This window comes from Mauremys reevesii, linkage group 12 (assembly GCF_016161935.1).
Source record: "Mauremys reevesii isolate NIE-2019 linkage group 12, ASM1616193v1, whole genome shotgun sequence".
Lineage (NCBI taxonomy): Eukaryota > Metazoa > Chordata > Testudines > Geoemydidae > Mauremys > Mauremys reevesii.
Genome location: NC_052634.1, coordinates 50890609 through 50911453, shown reverse-complemented (window position 1 = coordinate 50911453; position 20845 = coordinate 50890609). Strand labels below are relative to the sequence as shown.

The following is a 20845-nucleotide window of genomic DNA, read 5'->3' as shown; positions in this document are numbered from 1 at the left end:
TGACTTTATACAATCTGTTTCCAAAAAACAGTTTCTGTAAAATTGGAATAATCCCGTAGTGTAGACACACCCTGTGATTAACAACTTTGCTGGCTAATTGAAAGGCTTTGCTGGCTAATTGAAAGGCTGATGGTTCAAACCCAAGTGAAGATGGAGGTGTTTTTTTAGTGATGAGAATCCAGTACATTTTAACAGGCAGAAAAGTGCCTCAATGCTGCTCTAGCCTCATTGGGCAAGCATAAGTGGCATTTTTGCCAGATGCATTGGTGGTATAGTGGTGAGCATAGCTGCCTTCCAAGCAGTTGACCTGGGTTCGATTCCCAGCCAATGCAGGGATGTGACATTTTCTCTACTGGGAATTGGTTTTATTTCAGTCACGTTGTATCAGTTTATCAATGAAATGAGAGAATCAATGTCCTGCAGGTCATTCAACACACAATGGAGGAAGAAAGGGGTGGGACTGTACAATGAGCTGTTGGAGTTATCTGGTATTACAATGTTTGGTTTATTTAAAAAAAAAATCTTTACTTCCCTCTCCCTTTTAGACTCAAAGCCTTTAAGGTCAGAAGGGAACAATGTGATCATCTAGTCCGACCTGCTGCACCTTGCAGGCCAAAAGACCCCACCCACCCACTCCTGTAATAGACCCGGGAGGGGAGGCGGCTCTGTTCATTGCCCCTACCCCAGGCAGCACATGGAGGCCCTCTGCTCCCCTCCCCCATCAGTGTGCAGAGATGTGCCAGCAGCACTGAGGTGGCTCCCTGCCCACTCTGCCTCCGTCCCTCCGTGCCGCTCCCAGAAGTGGTTGGCATGTCCCAGCATCCCCTGGGGTGGGGGGAGTGTCTCCATTCACTGCCTCTGCCCCGAGTACCAACTCCGCAGCGCCCATTGGCCAGGAACTGCAGCCAATGGGAGCTCTGGGGGCGGCGCCTGCAGGCAGCGGCACATGGAGACACCCTGGCATGGCCCACCTAGGACCTGCTGCTGGAGGGTTGTGTGTACCAGTCACTTTGGGAGCTGCAGTGCCCAGGGTAAGCGCCACCCCTCCTGCACTCCAACCCCCTCCCCCAGCACAGAGCCCGCACCCCGCACCCAAATTTCCTGCCAGAGCTTTGCTTGTCTTCCTTTCACCCAGAACCGTCCTTCTTCTCCAGGGCTGCAAGTAGCTATCCCTGGGAAGCCAAGAGGCAGGCACAGGATTCTACCTCCCAGCAGCCAACCGCACCTCCCCAGGCTTTGCAGAACGACTGGTGGTGCTCTACTAACCCCACTTAGCCGCACTGAGGTGCTTAGCTTCTGCCCTGCCTTCCTCAGCTCGACTTTCCTCTTTTGCCCCATTGCTGCCTCACTCCCTCCTTTGGCAGGTCACACAAAGGAGGCCAGCAGGAAGAGCCGGCCGCCATAGGCCAACCTCCCAGGGCAGAGGAGACCAAGCCACAAGGCTTCAAAAGGTGACTGGCCAAGATCCTCTAGCTTTCCCCTGCTGATGCCAAGGCTTTTTCCCAGCTCATTTCACCACCCACTATCTTGCAGGGGTTGAGTTTATCACAGGTGTTACCCAAAATTGGGCCAGCTAGTAAGCTAATGACCCACCAGAGTTTGGCAGAAAGCAGCACGTTTATTATACTGACAGCTAAGCTCAAAAGAAGAAGCGGGGGGCAGCAGGGGTGTCACACTCACACTTGCATACTCACGCTCCCAGGACAGGCACAGCACTGGAGATGTCAGGATTCTGCAAGGTAAGGCAGTCCGGGCAAAGGGCATTCACTGGAGGTACAAGCTTGTGAGTGCTTTCCTGAGCACAGGGCCCCTTCCCCTTTTAAGGGCCTGCACCTCATGGCCTGCGACTAGAGATGACTTGGCTGCATCTGGTTGGTCACACTCCACCTTGGGCAGTGTCCATGCTCTGGGTGTGTGAGTGCTGCCTAATTAGCGTCCCAGACACCTTGTCTACCTGGAAGCTCTTCTGCTCTTCAACCAGCCCATTCATCCCACGAGCATTCCAGGAGGGAGCGGGAGGGGAAAAGCCACTTCACAGGCATTCAGAGTGGGAGAGGAGACAAAAGTGGGAGGAGGGGAAGTACAACAGACCTTTTGAGCATAGAAATCACTGCTGCTCCTACAACAGCAGGGACAGGCCAGTAGGAGCTTAGAAAATTAAGCCATTGTGTTTCTGCCTGGTTTTGAACCAGGGACCTTTTGCATGTTAGGCAAACGTGATAACCACTACACTGCAGAAACTCTGTCAAAAGCCTTTGCCCCTCCCTTCATAAGTACATAAGAATGGCCATACTGGGTCAGACCAAAGGTCCATCCAACCCCGCATCCTATCTGCCAACAGTGGCCAATGCCAGGTGCCCCAGAGGGACTGAACAGGTAATGATCAAGTGATTTCTCTCCTACCATCCATCTCCACCCTCTAACAAACAGAGGTTAGGGACACCATTCCTTACCCATCCTGGCTAATAGCCATTCATGGACTTAACCTCCATTCATTTATCTGCAAAAAGAAAGAGGAGTACTTGTGGCACCTTAGAGACTAACAAATTTATTTGAGCATAAGCTTTGCTGGGCTAAAACCCACTTCATCGGATGCATGCAGTGGAAATACAGCAGGAAGATATATATATATATACAGAGAACATGAAAAAAAATGGGTGTTGCCATACACACTATAACGAGAGTGAGCAGTTAAGGTGAGCTATTATCAGCAGGAGAAAAAACCTTTTGTAGTGATAATCAGGATGGCACATTTCCAACAGTTGACAAAAAGATGTGAGTAACAGTAGGGGGACAAATAAACAAGAGGAAATAGTTTGACTTTGTGTAATGACCCATCCACTCCCAGTCTTTATTCAAGCCTAATTTAATGGTGTCCACTTTGCAAATTAATTCCACTTCAGCAGTCTCTCATGAGAGTCTGTTTTTGAAGGTTATTTGTTGTAATATTGCGACTTTTAGGTCTGTAAATGCGTGACCAGGAGATTGAAGTGTTCTCCGACTGGTTTTTGAATGTTATAATTCTTGACATGTGATTTGTGTCCATTTATTGTTTTACGTAGAGACTGTCTGGTTTGGCCAATATACATGGTGGAGGGGCATTGCTGGCACATAATAACATATATCACTTTGGTAGATGTGCAGGTGAACGAGCCTCTGATAGTGTGGCTGATGTGATTAGGTCCTATGATGATGTCCCCTGAATAGATATGTGGACAGAGTTGGCAATGGGCTTTGTTGCAAGGATAGGTTCCTGGGTTAGTGTTTCTGCTGTTTGCTTGCTGGTAAGTATTTGCTTCAGGTTGGGGGGCTGTCTGTAAGCAAGGACAGGCCTGTGTCCCAAGATCTGTGAGAGTGAGGCATTGTCCTTCAGGATAGGTTGTAGATGCGCTGGAGAGGTTTTTGTTGGGGGGCTGAAGGTGACGGCTAGTGGGGTTCTGTTACTTTCTTTGTTGGGCCTGTCCTGTAGTAGGTGACTTCTGGGTACTCTTCTGGCTCTGTCAATCTGTTTCTTCACTTCAGCAGGTGGGTAGTGTACTTGTAAGAATGCTCGATAGAGATCTTGTAGGTGTTTGTCTCTTTCTGAGGGGTTGGAGCATATGTAGTTGTATGTTAGAGCTTGGCTGTAGACAATGGATTGTGTGATGTGGTCTGGATGAAAGCTGGAGGCATATAGGTAAGCATAGCAGTCAATATGTTTCTGGTATAGGGTGGTGTTTATGTGACCATCGCTTATTAGCACAGTAGTGTCCAGGAAGTGGATCTCTTGTGTCGAGTGGTCCAGGTTTATGTTGATGGTGGGATGGAAATTGTTGAAATCATGGTGGAATTCCTCAAAGGTTTTCTTTTCCATGGGTCCAGATGATGAAGATGTCATCAGTGTAGCGCAAGTAGAGTAGGGGCATTAGAGGATGAAAGCTGAGGAAGCGTTGTTCTAAGTCAGCCATAAAAATGTGGGCATACTGTGGGGCCATGCGGGTACCCATAGCAGTGCCGCTGACTTGAAGGTATACATTGTCCCCAAATCTGGAATAGTTGTGGGTGAGGACAAAGTCACAAAGTTCAGCCACCAGGTTTGCCGTGACATTATCAGGGATACTGTTCCTGACGGCTTGTAGTCCATCTTTGTGTGGAACGTTGGTGTAGAGGCCTTCCACATCCATAGTGGCCAGGATGGTGTTTTCTGGAAGATCACCAATGGATTGTAGTTTCCTCAGGAAGTCAGTGGTGTCTCGAAGATAGCTGGGAGTGCTGGTAGTGTAGGGCCTGAGGAGGGAGTCTACACAGCCAGACAATCCTGCTGTCAGGGTGCCATTGCCTGAAATGATGGGGCATCCAGGATTTCTACGTTTATGGATCTTGGATAGCAGATAGAATACCCTGCTGCTTTTTGGCCTGCTGCTTCTCTGTCTGGGAGGTTTTTGTCAGCCCTGGCACACAAAAAGGGTATCCTTGCAAGCGCCCACGAAGGCGAGATGAATTTTTGCCTGCCTTGCTCAGCTTGACTTGCTTCCTCACCCCATTCCTGCCTTAGATCCTGGGTCGCCTGGTGGCTGAAGATGGTCCATTGTCTCGAGCGGTGCCAGAGCCTGACACAGTGCCCCGGGCCGCCTTTGCTCTGCACATGCCGGCCATGCACATTTGCAAATACTTTAAAGATCCTGTCAGTAAGTTCTGGGGACAGTTGCTCACCTTCAGAGGAAGCTCCCTAAAATTGGCCTGTCTCACCCAGTGGTACATTGACCTCTGTTCAGACTGAGCCGAAAGGTGGGGGGGCCTCGCTGCTGTGGCTGCCGCTGCTGTGAGGGTGGCCACTGTTGCGGATGAAGCCATCCTGGAAGCACCTTCCACCTAGCCACCCACTGAAAATCCTGTAGGATGTAAGGAGGGAATAGAAGAACACGGGGGGGGGGGGGGCGGGGGCCTTCCTAATCTCCTCCCCCTTCCGCCACTATTGGCCATCCCATACCCGGTGCTGCACCCAGTGGGGTAAAAAAAATACGGCCATATCGGAAGAGTCAGTTGGGTTCTTTATGGTTGTCCCGTCATTCCCCTCGGGCCTGACCTGCCCTCCAGCTCAGCCACCCACTGAAAATTGAAAAACAAAAAAGTAGAGCCGTACAAGGCTTCAAAGCCCACCAGGCCCAACCACCATTTCTAATACAGCAGAAAAGCCGCACTTCTCCTGACTAGGTAGGGACGTCCTATTGCCTCACAAGAAGTGGAAGGCCATCGTGTTTGGTCTCAGCAGCATTCGTGGAGCAGGGGGAAACACATGGCTGAGGTTAATGACAAGGTCCCCTTCCGCCACCGGCTGAGCCATTCCTCACAGGCCAGCAACCATTTCTCCCAGTTCGCGTTCCCCACCTCGTCCCCAACCGAACGCTAGAAGGCCCAGCCATCAACCTGCAAACTCTTGTAGCCCTCCTCTTCCGCCCTGACTGATAGGGGGGAGTATTGAGCCTCCCTCCCTTAGGCCCTTCAGCATCCCTGGGGAAAGACAACACCGCCCAAGTGACTTTGGGCCAGTAGGTCAACCAATAGGGCTGCCTCCTAGGCCTAAAGCCGGCCCTGCTTGCAGCCCTCCTCTTCCGCCCTGACTGATAGGGAGGAGTATTGAGCCTCCCTCCCTTAGGCCCGTCAGCATCCCTGGGGAACACCAACACCGCCCAAGTGACTTTGGGCCAGTAGGTCAACCAACAGGGCTACCTCCTAGGCCAGGCTGCAGCCCAGCTTCAGGACTCAGAGGAAATGGAGCTCGCATCCCTACCTACAGGACTCCAGGCACGGCCAGGCTTCTGGATCAAACGTCCCCTCTTGTGCTCAAGTCACAACAGCTAGCGGGCAAAAGACAGGCTTTCATGGCATTGGAGAAAGCAAGATCGAGCCTTGGAAGACCCAGCAGGGTTTGTGGCACAGGAATTGCCCTCAGATCCCACTGAGACTTCAGCTCAGATTGCAGGATTCAAAGTCCCGAGTGCTGCCCTTACACCATGGGACCAATAGGAAACACCCAGACCTCTGCTGAGCTCTGGTGTGGATGACCCTGTGGGGGCAGCCCTGCCTTTGCTCACCGAGTTGTCATGCAGCAGTTTGCTGCAGCTCCCAGAGGCCTTTCTTAATCCAGACTGAGAGGCCAGTGGGCATGTGAGGAAGTTGCCCCTTCAGTCCCAGGCAGTACATGGCCCTTCCTAGTGAAATGCCAAGTCCTGGGGAAAAAAAGGTCATGTCAAATAACATCCTGGAGAGACACTTTCTTCCATTTTGAGGGGAATAGTTCCTTCTTCACCTGACCAGGGACTTGAACGCTGCACCCTCAGATTAAAAGTCTGATGCTCTACCAACTGAGCTAGCCAGGCTGACATATAAAAAAAAGCAAATTTCATGCAGAAGAGAAACTAATCATGAAAATGAGGACAGGAAACAATACAGAAAACCTGCTACTCTCGCTCTCTTAGCAGTCCTGGCCCCAGCCTGATCCTCCATCCGCCGCCTTGAGGCCTTATTCTTTTTTTAGTTAAATATCAAATCCAGGAGAAAACACAGTTATACAAAGCAAAACGAAATCACAAACAGAAATGTCATTGGAAATACAAAAATAAAAAAGGAAAATGCAATCCCCATCACTTTATCGTGTCGGGGCCATTCCTGTATCGAATGCACACGCTAAGGGCCCTGTGTGTTTACGAGAAACCTGGAGGAACTCATACCACAGCCTGAACATGAAACTCAACTGCTCCCAGGTGCCGCAGTAAAACCCTTTCCCTGCTGTGATGTTGCACTCCATAGGATTTTATGAAAATATGCTAATGAGTGTGAATATAAAGTGACTGGACTATGCTTCATGCAAAAGGTCTCTTGTAAGGTATCATTACAAAGCTTATAATCTACTGCGTGTGTTCATCCTATTTGTATGAACCGATCATTCTTGGATTTGAAACTAGAAATATGAACTATAACTCTGAGATCCTGTTGTAATGATGCGAAGTGGTTTGGACTCTTGATGGCTCCTATTAACCAGGACAATTGACTGGAGATGGCTCTGTCCTGCACCATCCGTGAGTCAGGCCAGGAAGAATGAAGGCTTGGGGGTCTCACAGGACATGTGACCATGTCCCCCGGTACAGGAATCCATCTTAAACCTGGGGCTCTTCCTCAGGAAAGAGACAAAAGATTCCTGCCTTGTACCAAAGCTGTATAAAGGGGTGGAACTGAACAAACATGGCTGCAGTCATGAGACATCCCCTAACTACCACCTGAGCTGGATCAAGGGCTATACCAGGTGAAAAGATTGGGCTCAGACAAGAAATAAGTCTAGTCTTTGCCTCTCAGTCTGTGCAGATGGGACCTTTCCCTCCAGTGCTGGAGAATTCGCCCTTCTCATCTACCATTGTCCCAGGCAGCACAGCAGGTGGGAATCTTAAATGTACAGAGGAGACTTAGGAGCAGAAACCCCCCCAGACCTTCCATGCAATTGGCACTTGCCCCTCACTGAGCAGGATTGAAATTCCTGCAGGCAGACTGGTGGGCCACATCCCTTCTGGGCATGAGCAAAGCAGCAGGGTGAAAAGAACCTGGAGATGCAACCCAGGACCTCATACATGCAAAGCATGTGCTCTACCACTGAGCTACATCCCCAGATGGGCCATGTGTTCTATAGGTTACACTCAGAGCCCTCCTGTTTCCAGAGCATCCAGTGGCCTAAGAGCAGCATGGGGGACACATTCCCTGCTTTGAGGCCAAACCTGCTGTCCTGGAGGCTGCTGGTTCTTAGGGGTCACTTTGCAGCAGGGCCAGATTCGATGTGTGGGGCAGAGAGAGTGGGTGCCCTGGACTCAAGGTGCAGAGATACACTCAGGCCCAGTGATGAGCTGCCAAAACCAGTTCCCTATAAAAAGTTCTGATTTAACAACGGGTTCCCTATAAAAAGTTCTGATTTAAGGGATGTTCGTCCACAGTATGTATTTTTGTACCTTTTCTCCATAAGAAATGGTAATGCATTGAATCATTGGAAGTCATACTTAAGAATAAAAAAACATTTTTATAAAAGTTTATTACAATAGAAACAAAGTATTGCTTTATTACATGAATTTAAAATACATTTGAAAAGAAAAAACATATAAAGATGTATGAGTAAGCAAACAATAATAAAGAATTAAATGCCTTTTCTTGTATTTTAAAATATTACATGTGAACTATTTAAGTTATTTAAAAAGTAATATATTTATGTTGAAGTATACAGTGCAACAACAAACAACATTTTAAAGAATATTTAAGTACATTTATTACAAATTAGGTAGTAATTTCCAGATGGCTTCTTGATCTTCTCCATTATCTTTGGTGTTGGATACACGAACTCTGGTATCTAATGCAGATCGATGACTTCTCATCCATGATTTAACATATGGTATTGGGTTCCAGGAACTTAGTGGTTTTCCCAACAAATTGATGGTCATAAAGCTTGAGATATGTTTAATTGTTAAATTTGCCCTTATATCACTACAAATAATATTAATCAACGAAAAAGCTCTTTCTGCTTCTGCAGAACTAATTGCAATTGTGTTCATAATTTGCTTTCCTTTCCTTATTGTTTCCGGATCAGGAAGATTTTTTGATTGAATGTTATTGTCTACATAGTCACGAAAATCATTTAAATCAACTACAAATTTTATGTATCAGAGGGATAGCCGTGTTAGTCTGGTTCTGTAAAAGCAGCAAAGAATCCTGTGGCACCTTATAGACTAACAGACGTTTTGCAGCATGAGCTTTCGTGGGTGAATACCCACTTCTTCAGATGCAAGTCTTGCACTCTATTTCTTTGTCTCGTGGCAGTGATCTAAACTTTACATTATCTTCAAACTCTATGCATTTAAAAGCATCACTTTCTATCATTTCATTAATTTTATTTTCGTGTATACCAAAACTATCTTTTAATTGTATGAAAAAAACAATAGTTTGTTTGATTAGTTTATCTGCCTTTGTTAAACTCAATTGTCTCGCTTGCAGTGCATTTGATAATAATGCAAATTCATCCAAAATGTCAATCATTAATGCCAAGTCTTTTAAAAATTCTTTGTTTTTTAATCTTTTTGCCATGCCAGAAAATTTCTGATTTTTGGAAAAGTAAGTATAAAGAGCTGGATACGCTCTCCAGACCGCTTTGACAGCTCTAAGGCTACAAGAAGCCCATCGTGGACCAAAAACACGGCCTATTTTGATTATTGCAATATACAGTTCTTCAGAAACTTGTTTAAGTTCAAACTGATTTTTATTTGACTGATGAAAAATTGCATAAATCTTGTCCAAAAAAATCTTGAAATGGCTTATTTCATTGATATCATTTATAGCATCATCTAAAGCCAGTTGTAGCCGATGATTCAAACAATGCCAAATTATAACGTTTGGAAAATCTTCAATTAGTCTTGTAGCAACTCCTGATTTATGTCCAAGCATGGTGCTTGCGCCATCAGAACAAAATCCGATTAAATTTTTCTTTAAATATTCTGTGTCAAATCCTGTATCAGCTAATGTATGTTTCAAAGCATTATAAATATTTTCTGCTTTTGTTGATTCTAATTCCACCAAATCGAGAAAAATTGTTGGTGAAGAATCTTGTAGTTCACATTTTAGAAGAATTACAAGCACAGTTTTACTTGAAATTGTAGAAGCTTCATCAATAATAATACAAATCTTTGAATAGTTTTCAATGATTTTACTAAAAATTTGTTTTTTTATTAATTCAGCAATATGTTCTACGATTCTGATGGCCGAAAATCGAGAATGTAGGCAGTTCCCTAAATCAGTTTCATTCTTAATTTGTAGCTCTACTTCATCCTCCATATCTGACATTGGTTGGTTTCTTTTTACTAAGCTGTAAACGATGTTGAAAATTTTGCTGGTTATTGCAATATCTTGTTCAGTAAGTTTATCAATCACTGTAGTGAGAGGTTCTTTTTTAGATTCATTTAAAATATTTATAACTCTCAAATGACAGCTTGATTCGAAATGTCCCTTCATTTTTTTTCTTAATGATGCTTGCTGAACTTTTTTATCAGTTCCAGATGCTTTAATAGTACACTTTTGCCATTCTGAAGAAACGTGTAAAGATTTTCCTCCAAAGACCCCCAAATGTGATGCCTTTGCACAGTGGGAGCAGCCAAGTTTTTGCCTTCAATTATTAAGCCATTATATTTATTTTAAAAATATTGTGCCTGCTCGGAAGTCCAACAATCGGGTAGTACATTTTCACAATCATGTAAATCCTCTTCCATTGGGGACACCTTTTCAGATGATTCAACTTTTAAGATATTTTCATCACCAAAATTGTCATCGGCGTTTTCAGTAATTAAATCATTATTTTCACTACTCGAACTACTGACTAATGATTTTGTCATTTTACTGGAAAACCAATCACTAATGCTTTTCTGGCGTTTCATTATGAAGGGTAAATAATATTGAATAGAAAACTTTAATCTTCGAATAACAGTCCAGTTAGTATTACACACTGAAATATCACACGCAATTTACTAAAAACAAACAGACCGACTATGACTGGTCGTGTAGAAACAGTTGCACAAGTGCACGAACAAGGCAAGTGAGGCTACAATTAATTAACACCAGAAACAAGACGTTGTCTCTCTCTCAACAAGACGAAACTTTGGGAGTGATGACATTTGACTCACATGTGTATATCAACTTAACAAACAAGGCAAGTGTGACCCTGTTAATAAAATAATAAACTAGACTGGGGTGAGCAAACATTGGCAGGGACGGCTTTAGGCCGATTCCACCGATTCCCCTGAATCGGGCCCTGTGCCCAGTGAGAATCCCTTCCCTGGCTAGAGCCTCCTAGAGATGCCTTTTTAATTTTTACTTACCCAGCGGCGCTCCGGGTATTCGGCGGGTTCTTTGGGGTCTGCTTGGGGCTCTGAGAACTGCAACAGGCAGCTTGTTTGCAGAAAGTGACCTAGACAGAATGTGTGTGCAGATACTTGGACGGCTGCAGCAACTGTCTGCAAACTCCACAGCTAGTTGCTGCCAGCCAGCCCCAGACGGCTGCCGGGCACAGCACTGCCAAGTGCTACCCAGGCACAGGCTGCTCCCTTTGGCTTACCGGGTAGGATGACCAGACGGCAAATGTGAAAAATCAGGATAGGGGTGGGGGTGGGGGTAATAGGAGCCTATATAAGAAAATAAACCCAAAAATCGAGACATCTGGTCACTAACCCAGGACCACAGACCCTGCCCCGCAAGTCACCGCTCGCCTTACCAAATGCTACTGCAGGAGAGATCTGAACCCACCCAGAGGCAGAACTGGGGGATGATTCTCCCCTGGAGGATAAAAGGAGCCCCCCCACACACACCCTGTCCTGAGTCCATCCTTCCCTCATCACACAGGCTCCTCCAAGAGCTGCATTGGGAGGTTTATAAATTACAGCTCAGCTTGCCCCCAGGTGGCCCTGGAGCTCCCAGCTCCCCCCTTACCTTGGCAGCCGCTCAAAGCTACAGGACAAAGCTGCGGCTGGTCACTGCGGCTCGGTGAGGGGCGGGGGCGGGGGGGGCATCCTCGTGGGGGGGGGGGCCCCTGCAGGGCCCGGGGCAAATTGCCCCACTTGCCCCCGGCCCCAGGCGACCCTGAAGCACCCAGTCCCCTCTTACCTTTTGGCGGCCGCTCAAATCATCAGCATGAAACTGGAGCTCAGCTGAGCTGGCGGCGGGCTGACCACCATGCGGTTCTGCGGGGGTAGAGGGCAGGGAATCCTGGGAGCTGCTCAGGTGGGAGACAGGGCGGTCCTGCTGGCCACATCTGGCCAGCAGACCAGAGTTGTTCTCCTACCTGCCTGGCTCTTAACATCCGGTTCTCTGTCCAGCATCTAATTTTAGCAAACGGTTCGCGCGAACCGGTGCGAACCGTCTGCAGCTCACCACTGGCTCCAATCCCTCAGACAGAGATAAACACCTACAAGATCTCTATCAAGCATTCTTAAAACTACAATACCCATCTGCTGAAGTGAAAAAACAGGTTGACAGAGCCAGAAGAGTACCCAGAAGTCACCTACTACAGGACAGGCCCAATAAAGAAAATAACAGAACTTCACTAGCCATCACCTACAGCCCCCAACTACAAGCTCTCCAGTGCATCATCAAAGATCTACAACCTATCCTTAAAGATGATCCCTCACTCTCACAGATCTTGGGAGACAGGCCAGTCCTCGCTTACAGACAGCCCCCAAACCTGAAGCAAATACTCAGCAGCAACCGCACACCATACAACATAAACATTAACCCAGGAACCTATACTTGCAACAAAGCCTGATGCCAGCTCTGTCCACATATCTATTCAAGTGACACCATCATAGAACCTAATCACATCAGCCATGCCATCAGGGGCTCGTTCACCTGCACATCTACCAACGTGATATATGCCATCATGTGCCACCAATGCCCTCTGCCATGTACATTGGCCAAACCGGACAGTCTCTACGCAAAAGAATAAATGGACACAAATCTGGCATCAGGAATCATAACATTCAAAAACCAGTGGGAGAACACTTCAACCTCTCTAACCACTCAGTGACAGACTTGAAGGTGGCAATTTTGCAACAAAAAAACTTCAAAAACAGACTCCAAAGAGAGACTGCTGAACTTGAATTAATATGCAAATTAGATACAATTAACTTAGGTTTAAACAGAGCCCAGGAATGGTTGGGTCATTACACTAATTGAATCTATTTCCCTATGCTAAAATAAATTTGTTAGTCTCTAAGGTGCCACAAGTACTCCTGTTCTTTTTGCGGATACAGACTAACACGGCTCCTACTCTGAAACCTGTATGACATGTGTAATCCTGTGAATAATAGATAGGGTGGGGTATACTAACAGTATGGATATTTCTATTACTTAATAAGGGTTTGGAGGGTATTGTAATGGATGTAGGCGTGTACATACTAACTGAGATAAAAGGAGAGTGATGTAACTAATCCAGTGCTTACTCAACTATTGGGTCGAGGGGAACAAGTATTGCAATAAAGAAGCCTGTACTCGTATCCGCCTGCGGGTCAACCTGCTCCTTTATTCTTCTAACAATAATCACTTCAAATCTATCTTTCTGCAGTTAATAAACTCGTTTTGTGCTTTATCTTAACCAGTGTTAAGTATTTTGAATGAAGTGTCTGGGGAAAATCTGAGCTTGGTTAGCACAAGCTTGTTGTGCATATCTTTCCCATATTGAGGGGAAGGCGAATTATATTAATGAGATTACATTATAGAGATCCCTGTGCACTATAAAATGGTATAATTCTGAACTTATACTACAGCAAGTGTGCAAGGTTGGGGAGATGGGAAATTGGCTGTCGTCTTCTATCTGTCCTTGAGTGGCTTAGTTGGGTGTATGGCGCCACCTGCTGTCCTGCTGGGTGATAACAGGGCCTGGAGAGGCTGACAATCTCCAGCAAAGCAGTGTGAGAAAGGCCAGCCCAGCTTGAGGGTTAGAGGGCGCAGCGGTTCCCAGAAGCCCCCAGACCGCACCCTAGGGGTGACAACCCATCATACCCTACATTACACAAGTCTCAGCGGGTTTGTCACATCCTGTCCCCTCCCTTTCTCCACCCTCAATATTTCCTGCCTCCCACCACCTCCAGCAGCTCCCACCCTCCTATGCATTTACTGCTCCTCTCCCTCCAAGCAGAGCCCACCATCAGCTCATGATAATCTCTTACCTGAGCCAGCTCCACTGCAGCCATTTCCTGCCCCCTGGGAGGATGGGATGATCTGGATCAAACGTGGACGTTAGTCTGTAGCCTGTCAGGGCGAGAAGGGTAATGTGAGAGAATTCAGATGGGGTTTTCATCCATTCCACAAGCCGATTCTCCCCAGGATTTTTCCCTGCTAATGGACATTCTAGGTTCTGCCACACTGTGAAGAACAGAGTGACCTTATTCCAGTACAGGCCTAGCCCCCTCCCACCAGGTGTAACCCTCTGAGAAATCGTGAAACCCTCCCAGTAACAGTCTCTTTTACACTTATCAAGTTTGTGGACCCCCTGCATATCACAGGCCTCCTGTATGACACCAGAGCTACTTTTGGGGCAAACACATTCCAGAAAGGCATCTAGTCTTCATTAAATGACATCAGGAGATGGAGAATCCACTACTTTCCTTGGTAGCTTGTTCCTGTGGTGAATCATCCTTGCTGTTGAATATTTGTGTCTTATTTCTAATATGAATTTGTTTCTTTTCACCTTCCAGCCACAAGCTCTTGTTATGCCTTTCTCTCCTCAATTAAAAAGCCCTTTAATTTACCTATCTTTTGTCTCCATTAAGGCCCTTCAACACTTCAATGAAGTCACCTTTCAATCTTCTTTTGATAAGCTAAACAGGTTGAGCTCGTTCAATAGCTCACTAGACGGCATTTTTCTCCAGCCCTGAGAACACTTTGTGGCTCTTTGGTCATCAGACTCCTGAACTGCAGCTGGATGTGGTTCTTCTTCTTCTGCACAACATAGCTCCTGGAGAAGAGGGATCTGCAAATGTACATTCGTATGATACCTTTGTTTAACTGATGAAAACATAAACTAGACACTTAGAGGATTGGAACTGATTTCAGCTGATGGACAGCTTTGCTAGGTTTTTGTGCATTTGGACAGCGAAATGTTGAGTGTTTACATTGTTATCAAGCACTCCTGTATAGAGGAGCCCCTGAACAGAATGGAGAATGGAAATGAAAATGTTTAACTTTTTTTAAAAAAAGAAAGAAGATTATAAGACAACACGGGGGTTTGAACCGAGGACTATTTGAACTGCAGTTAAGCACTCTAACACTGAGCAATATCCCCAATGACAACAGAACTATGGAACCATGATGTCCAGCACTTTGAAGGATAAACCCTGTTTCCTCGAGATCCTTTGCCATTCCCAGACCACAGGTGGTTTTCAAAATGGGGTTTGATTAAACTTCTTAAATGTGGCAAACACCGCAGCTTGCACACCCACCGATATAGTTTCTCCCACTGACATAGCTGCCACCTCTTGGGAAGTGGATTAACTGCACCCACAGGAAAACTCTCCCATCAGCATAGAGCAGTGGTTCTCAAACTGTGGGGCAAGACCCCAAAGTGGGTCATAACCCTGTTTTAATGGGGTCGCCAGGGCTGGCATTAGACTTGTTGGTGCCTGGGGCTGAAACCAAAAGTCTGAGCCCCACCACCCAGGGCTGAATCCCTCAAGCTCTGGTTTTGCCCTCCCCCAACTGGGGCAGGGCTCAGGCTTTGTCTCCTCTGCCTGTGCTCAGTGTAGAGGGGCTTGGTGCGTCTTTCTAGGGTCAGGTAGTAAGTTTTTTGGGGTTTTTTTTGGCAAAAAGGGGTTGTAGTGAAAGGAAGTTTGAGGAACCCTGGCATAGAGCCTCTGAGTATGTCTAGACTTGGCTCCCTGTGGCAGATCAGACACTGGAAGTACAGCCATGGAGACACCACACCCCAGCCTGGCCTAGCAGGCAAGAATCAAACCTCCACAGACAAGTGGCTGTTGTTTTCTAACCCATCTCCCTAAGCCCTCAGCCACCACCACTTAACAAAGGGGTTTTTCTACACTATGGTTCTGGTCTCACTGAAGGGTCATTTCCAATTGTTTGCTCAGACCAGCATTAGGGAAAATGGTGCCCTGGGCAAAGCTTGTACTTTGGCACTTCCCCACTGCCCCTGGACGATCCCCCCTCCCCCTTTACCGCTAGCTCCTGCACTCCCAACCCTTGCACCTCCTTCACCCCTAACTCCTGCCCCCTCCTGTGCCCCCTTTGCCCTTAACTCCCTGGGCCACCAGCCATTGCCCCTCTCCTGCAGCCCCTGCACATGGCTCCAGTGCTGGGGGCCCCGCACTTGTTCTCCCTTTCCCTGGGCTTTGGCATCACTAGCCCCTGCTTAGCGAGTAGGGTTCAGTGGTCCCCAAAATGTGGGGCATGACTCCTAGGGGGACACAGAGGAACATTCATGGAGTCAATGAAATCAATTGAGCTTCTTCAGTTTCTCACTGCAGATAGTTCCCTTGTTTTTAAAGGCAAAAATCCTGATCTTTCCAACGGGAGCTGCTGCTTCAATGTTCAGTTTGGGGAGGGATTTGGCTGCACTCAGAGATCTGCCTGTGGGTTACAATCTGCGATCCGAAGGGTCGAACGCAAACAGCGTTTAGATGGGACCATTAGTGCTGCCCCCGTGTGGCCAAAGACTAGAACTGACCAGCAGAGTTTACAGCTGGAGCCTGGGACGCTCCTGAACGAACTGGGCACGAAGCCTCTCGCGTGGGACCCTCGCTGTGCAGCAGGAGGCGGAGGGAAGCTGATTGTCAGGGCTCAGGGCAGCTCCCTGCCAGGCTGAGCCGGTGTCTGTGCTAAGCTCGGCATCAATCAGGTGATTCTGGGAAGTTCGGGGTCCCCAGGCTCCCACAGGAGGGTGAAGCAGGTCACCCCTGGGGCAGGTTAAAGCTGCAGGGTCACAGTGGGGTCGCTGCCCCTGTGAACAGCTGCTGTAGCACCGCCTGGGCAGGACAGGGAGAGCCAGTTATACCCTCCCCCCCAGCCTGTATCGGGGGATGGGAGCACTCACACCCTGGGGACCCACCCACCAGAGATCTACGGGGAGTGGCACCCACACACCCAGGATCTTGTAGGGGGGGACAAGGGCATCCACACTCCGGGATCCTCTGCAGAGGGACGGACACCCACACACCCAGGATTCTGTATGGGGGGCAGAGGTACCCGGACACCTGGACGGGGGAAGGGGGCACCGAAACATCCGGGATCTTACCTGGCAGGACAGCAGCGCCTGCAGCTCGACATGAGACGGGGGCGGGGGAAGCAGGAGCATTTCCCAGTTCCAGGCTGTCCCCGTCTGGCCCAGGCACAGAGCTCACAAGCAGAGTTTAAAGCTCCAGCTGCCAAGCTGCAAAGCAAGCTGGTCTCTGTGGCTGGTGCCTGTGATCCCAGCTCCTGGGGAGGCTGAGGTTGGTGGATCGCTTGAGCTCAGGAGTTCTGGGCTGCAGGGAGCTGTGCCGATCAGGTGTCTGCACTAAGTTCAGCATCAATATGATAATCCCAGGGAAGCTTGGGGTTGCCTAAGGAGGGGTAAACTGGCCCAGGTCAGAAATGGAGCAGGTCAAAACTCCCGTGCTGATCAGTAGTGGGATCACACCTATGAATAGCCCCTGCAGCGTATCCTCAGTGAGACATGGTCTCTTTTTATACAGACACCCCCCACAGAGCCTGGAGGGGGGGATGGGAGCACCCACACACTGGGGATTCTGACGTGGGGGGAGGGATGCCCTCTGCAACACGGATCTTGAAAAGAGGAACAGCGACACCCACACACCACAGAGCCTGGAGGGGGGCAGGGGAACCACACACAGGAGCTAGTTCATGGGGTGGGGGACACACCCATATGCTCCGTTGCACCATTGTTAATGAGAAGAACGGGGGCATCCGCACAACACGGATCCTTAACGGTCAGGGGGACACCCACACACTCCACTATTAACCAGGAGGGACAGGGGAACCAGACACCCCCGGTAGTGTGGAGAACACCCACAGCCACCGGATCCCTCATGGGGGGGTAAGACAGAGGGGATTGTAATGGTGCCCAGCACACACATGCACCAGGGATTGTTAAGGGTTGAAGGGACAGGGACACCCACACACACTGAGATCACGTCCTTGGAGGAACGCAAACCCTCCACAGAAGGACCTGGTCTGTTCCATGATGGCAGCCCAGCCTGGGTGAGTCAAAGTCTCTTTTTATACAGGCACGTCCCAGAGATCCTGACTAGGGGGAGAGAGACACCCACCCACCAGAGATCCTTAATGGTCTAGGGTGCACCCACACACCAGGGATTCTTATGGGCGGGAAGAATGGAGACAGCCAGACACACTGAGATCACTTCCTCCCAGGAGCCTGGGCCAGACAGGGAGACACAGTCCCCCTTCACATATCTGCCAGACAACCTTCCTCCCACCCCCTCCACACAATGTTCTTATCTGGAGGTGAAGCCAGGGAAACCACATGGAGGATTCTTATCTGGGGAACTGGGGGGACCCACTTACCACCAGAGATTCTTAAGGGCAGGAGGAACAGGGACTCCCACCTCTGCAGCATGGGGGTGGGTCGCCTGCTGGGATCATCTGGGAATATTTCACCTCGTCAGTTCCCTGCCATTGCCTTGGGGGCCCCTTGTTCGCTGCCTCTGGCACCCAGTTTAGCCTCCTTCCTGAGGGCTGAAACGCTTTGATCTATCTAAGGTCTGTGGGATCAATACATGTCATGGTGTAATTCTGTGTTATTCGGGGTCAGACTAGCTGAGCTAATGGCCCCTTCTGCCCTTAAACGCCATGAAAACATTTCCCTGGTTTCTCCTTGCGCCTGACAGACACCACGGTGAGGGGACCGATAGAAGATCCTGGACACAGCGCTCTGGCTCTTACTTTACTTGGGGACGTCGGCGCTTTCCTAGCAAAGCTGCTGCTAAAGCGCTGGATTTGGGGAACGGTTCGGCTCCGATTCAGAGATCTGCCTGCGGGGTGTGAACCTGCCATGAGGAGCGGGAAACGCAACCAGCAACGGGAGGCGTTGGCTGAACTCCAGGCTGCCCCCGTGTGGCCAAAGCTTAGAACTGAGCAGCGGAGTTTAAAGCTGGCGCTGGGAGGGACCTGAACACGCGGGGCACGAAGGCTCCTGCGTGTAACGCTTGTTGGGTGGGCAGCTGAGCGTAGCTGATTGCCGGAGTTGAGGGCTGCACCCTGGGGTGCTGAGCAGGTGCCTGTGCTCAGGTTGGCCTCGCTATGCTGGTTTCTGGGAAGTTTGGGGTCTCCAGTTCCCCCTAGGGAGAGGGGAGCCAGCCCAGGAAAAGAGGCTTTCAAAACTCTGGTACGAATTGCCAGTGGGACTGCCCCTGTGAAGAGCCGCTGCAGCCCCGCCAGGGAGAGCCGGTCTCTCTTTATGCAGCCCCCCCCCATTCCTCAGGATGAGGGTTGTGCTCAAAGATCTGTGCCCCGTGTTTTCACCTTTGTGTGAAGTGCGCAGTGCAAATAACCCTCAGCGCATCAGCTCAGCTCCAGGCTCCACTTCCACCCGCTCAGAGCGCAGAGCTCCCAGGCTGAGCCTGAAATTGGAAGTGGGAGACCCAGTAACCAGCTGGGCCCTGTGGTTGGTGCCTGTGATCCCAGCTTCTGGGGAGGCTGAGGCTGGTGGATCGCCTGAGCTCAGGAGATCTGGGCTGCAGGGGGCTGTGCCAATCGGGTGTCCGCACTAAGTTCGGCATCAATATGGTGATCCCGGGGAAGCTTGGGGTCCCCAGGTTGCCTAAGGAGGGGTGAACCGGCCCAGGTCAGAAACGGAGCAGGTCAAAACTCCTGTGCTGATCAGTAGTGGGATTGCACCTGTGAATAGCCCCTGCAGCATAGCCTGGGCAAGGCAGTGAGACACGGTCTCTTTTTATACAGACACCCCCCGCAGAGCCTGGGGGGGGGGATGGGAGCACCCACACGCTGGGGATTCTGACTTGGGGGGAGGGACGCACCCAAGCAACATGAATCTTAAAAAGGAGAACAGCGACACCCACAGATCCTGGATGGGGGTAGGCAGGGGAAACCACACACGGGAGCTAGTTCATGGGGTAGGGGACAGAGACACACCCCAGAGGTCCTGGATGGGAGCACCCACATGAGGGGGATCTTGAATTGGGAGGAGGGACGCACCATGTACCAGAGGTTCTGAAGGGGGAACAGGGACACCCACACACCAGGTGTCTTGCAGCAAGAGCTGCGGTCTTGATTTACACAGGGCAGTGATGGGGAATTAACCACATCCCTTGCGGAGCTTGTTCCACTAGATGATTAGCCTCATTGAAGTACCCAAACCTTTTAACAATAAGAAGTGAAATGAAATGGCCACATGATGGCAACAGAACCTAAGAAACGTGTTAGTCTCTAAGGAGCCACACGTACTCCTGTTCTTTTTGAGGATACAGACTAACACGGCTGCTCCTCTGAAACCTGAGATGAGAAGCCATGTTCTTGTTCAATGTGCATTGAAGCTGAAAAGGGAGATGTTTCCTCTTTGATTCCTAAGCCCCCAACTCTAATCCACTAAACACCCCTTTCCTCCCACAGCCAGGACTAAAACCCAGGAGTCATAACTGGTGGCCCCCCCCCTTAACCTTCTCTCTGTGAGGAGGAAGAAGCTCTGAGACCCCTGGGCAGTCCCCTTGCCACCCTGCCTGGGCTGCACTTGAAACCCAATGGGGTTTCCTTGGGCAGTTCTGAATCTTGCTCCCAGGAAGGGTGTAATTTTAGGAGCAGGTTCCAAATAGTGCAATTAACCAGCCAGAAGGGGCAGCAGGTATCGGTGTAGGAGCCATTGAAATAATCACAGCAAAGTAGTTCAGGGAAACTCTGATTAATGAAGTGTGAGTGAAAGGTGAGAATCTGATGGTGTCAGTGTCACACTAGAGGGCGCTGAGATGGTTTTAAATTTGTCATCCAAACCCAGCCACCACCTAGCACATGGTTTAACCTCTTCTTCTCTTAGTGTTGCTCCTTATCAGGGAAGGGGAGAGAGACAACGAGCAATAGAAACACAGACCTAGTGACCGAACCAACCTTTCTTTGCTCTGCAGTAACTCATCTTGCATCTGCGGCTGTTGAAGCTACAAGGCAGAGGACTAAGTACAACATTTAAACTTACGTTTGACCTCAGAGAATAAAACAAATGTGTCTGTAGAAAGAGGGGAGTCGAGTTCAATCCCTTGTCACCATCGATGTGCAAACCAGGAACCTGTTGGTGTCACTAGGCCTAAGTAAACCAAAG

At 48.8% G+C, this 20845-nt stretch overlaps 1 long non-coding RNA gene and 2 other non-coding genes across 3 annotated transcripts; 1 reads left to right on the top strand and 2 right to left on the bottom strand.

The window, feature by feature from the left end:
- The first annotated feature begins 260 nt into the window (after positions 1 to 260).
- On the top strand, positions 261 to 332 carry TRNAG-UCC. Its single transcript has one exon. It is a non-coding gene; the product is annotated as a tRNA-Gly (tRNA).
- Positions 333 to 2168: 1836 nt separating this feature from the next.
- On the bottom strand, positions 2169 to 2241 carry TRNAV-AAC. The gene has a single exon. It is a non-coding gene; the product is annotated as a tRNA-Val (tRNA).
- A 7527-nt stretch (positions 2242 to 9768) lies between these two features.
- On the bottom strand, positions 9769 to 13945 carry LOC120375864. Its single transcript, XR_005586848.1, has 3 exons — positions 13719 to 13945; positions 10878 to 10966; positions 9769 to 9871 (listed from the first exon to the last, which is right to left on the bottom strand). It is a non-coding gene; the product is annotated as an uncharacterized LOC120375864 (long non-coding RNA).
- Positions 13946 to 20845: the final 6900 nt, after the last annotated feature.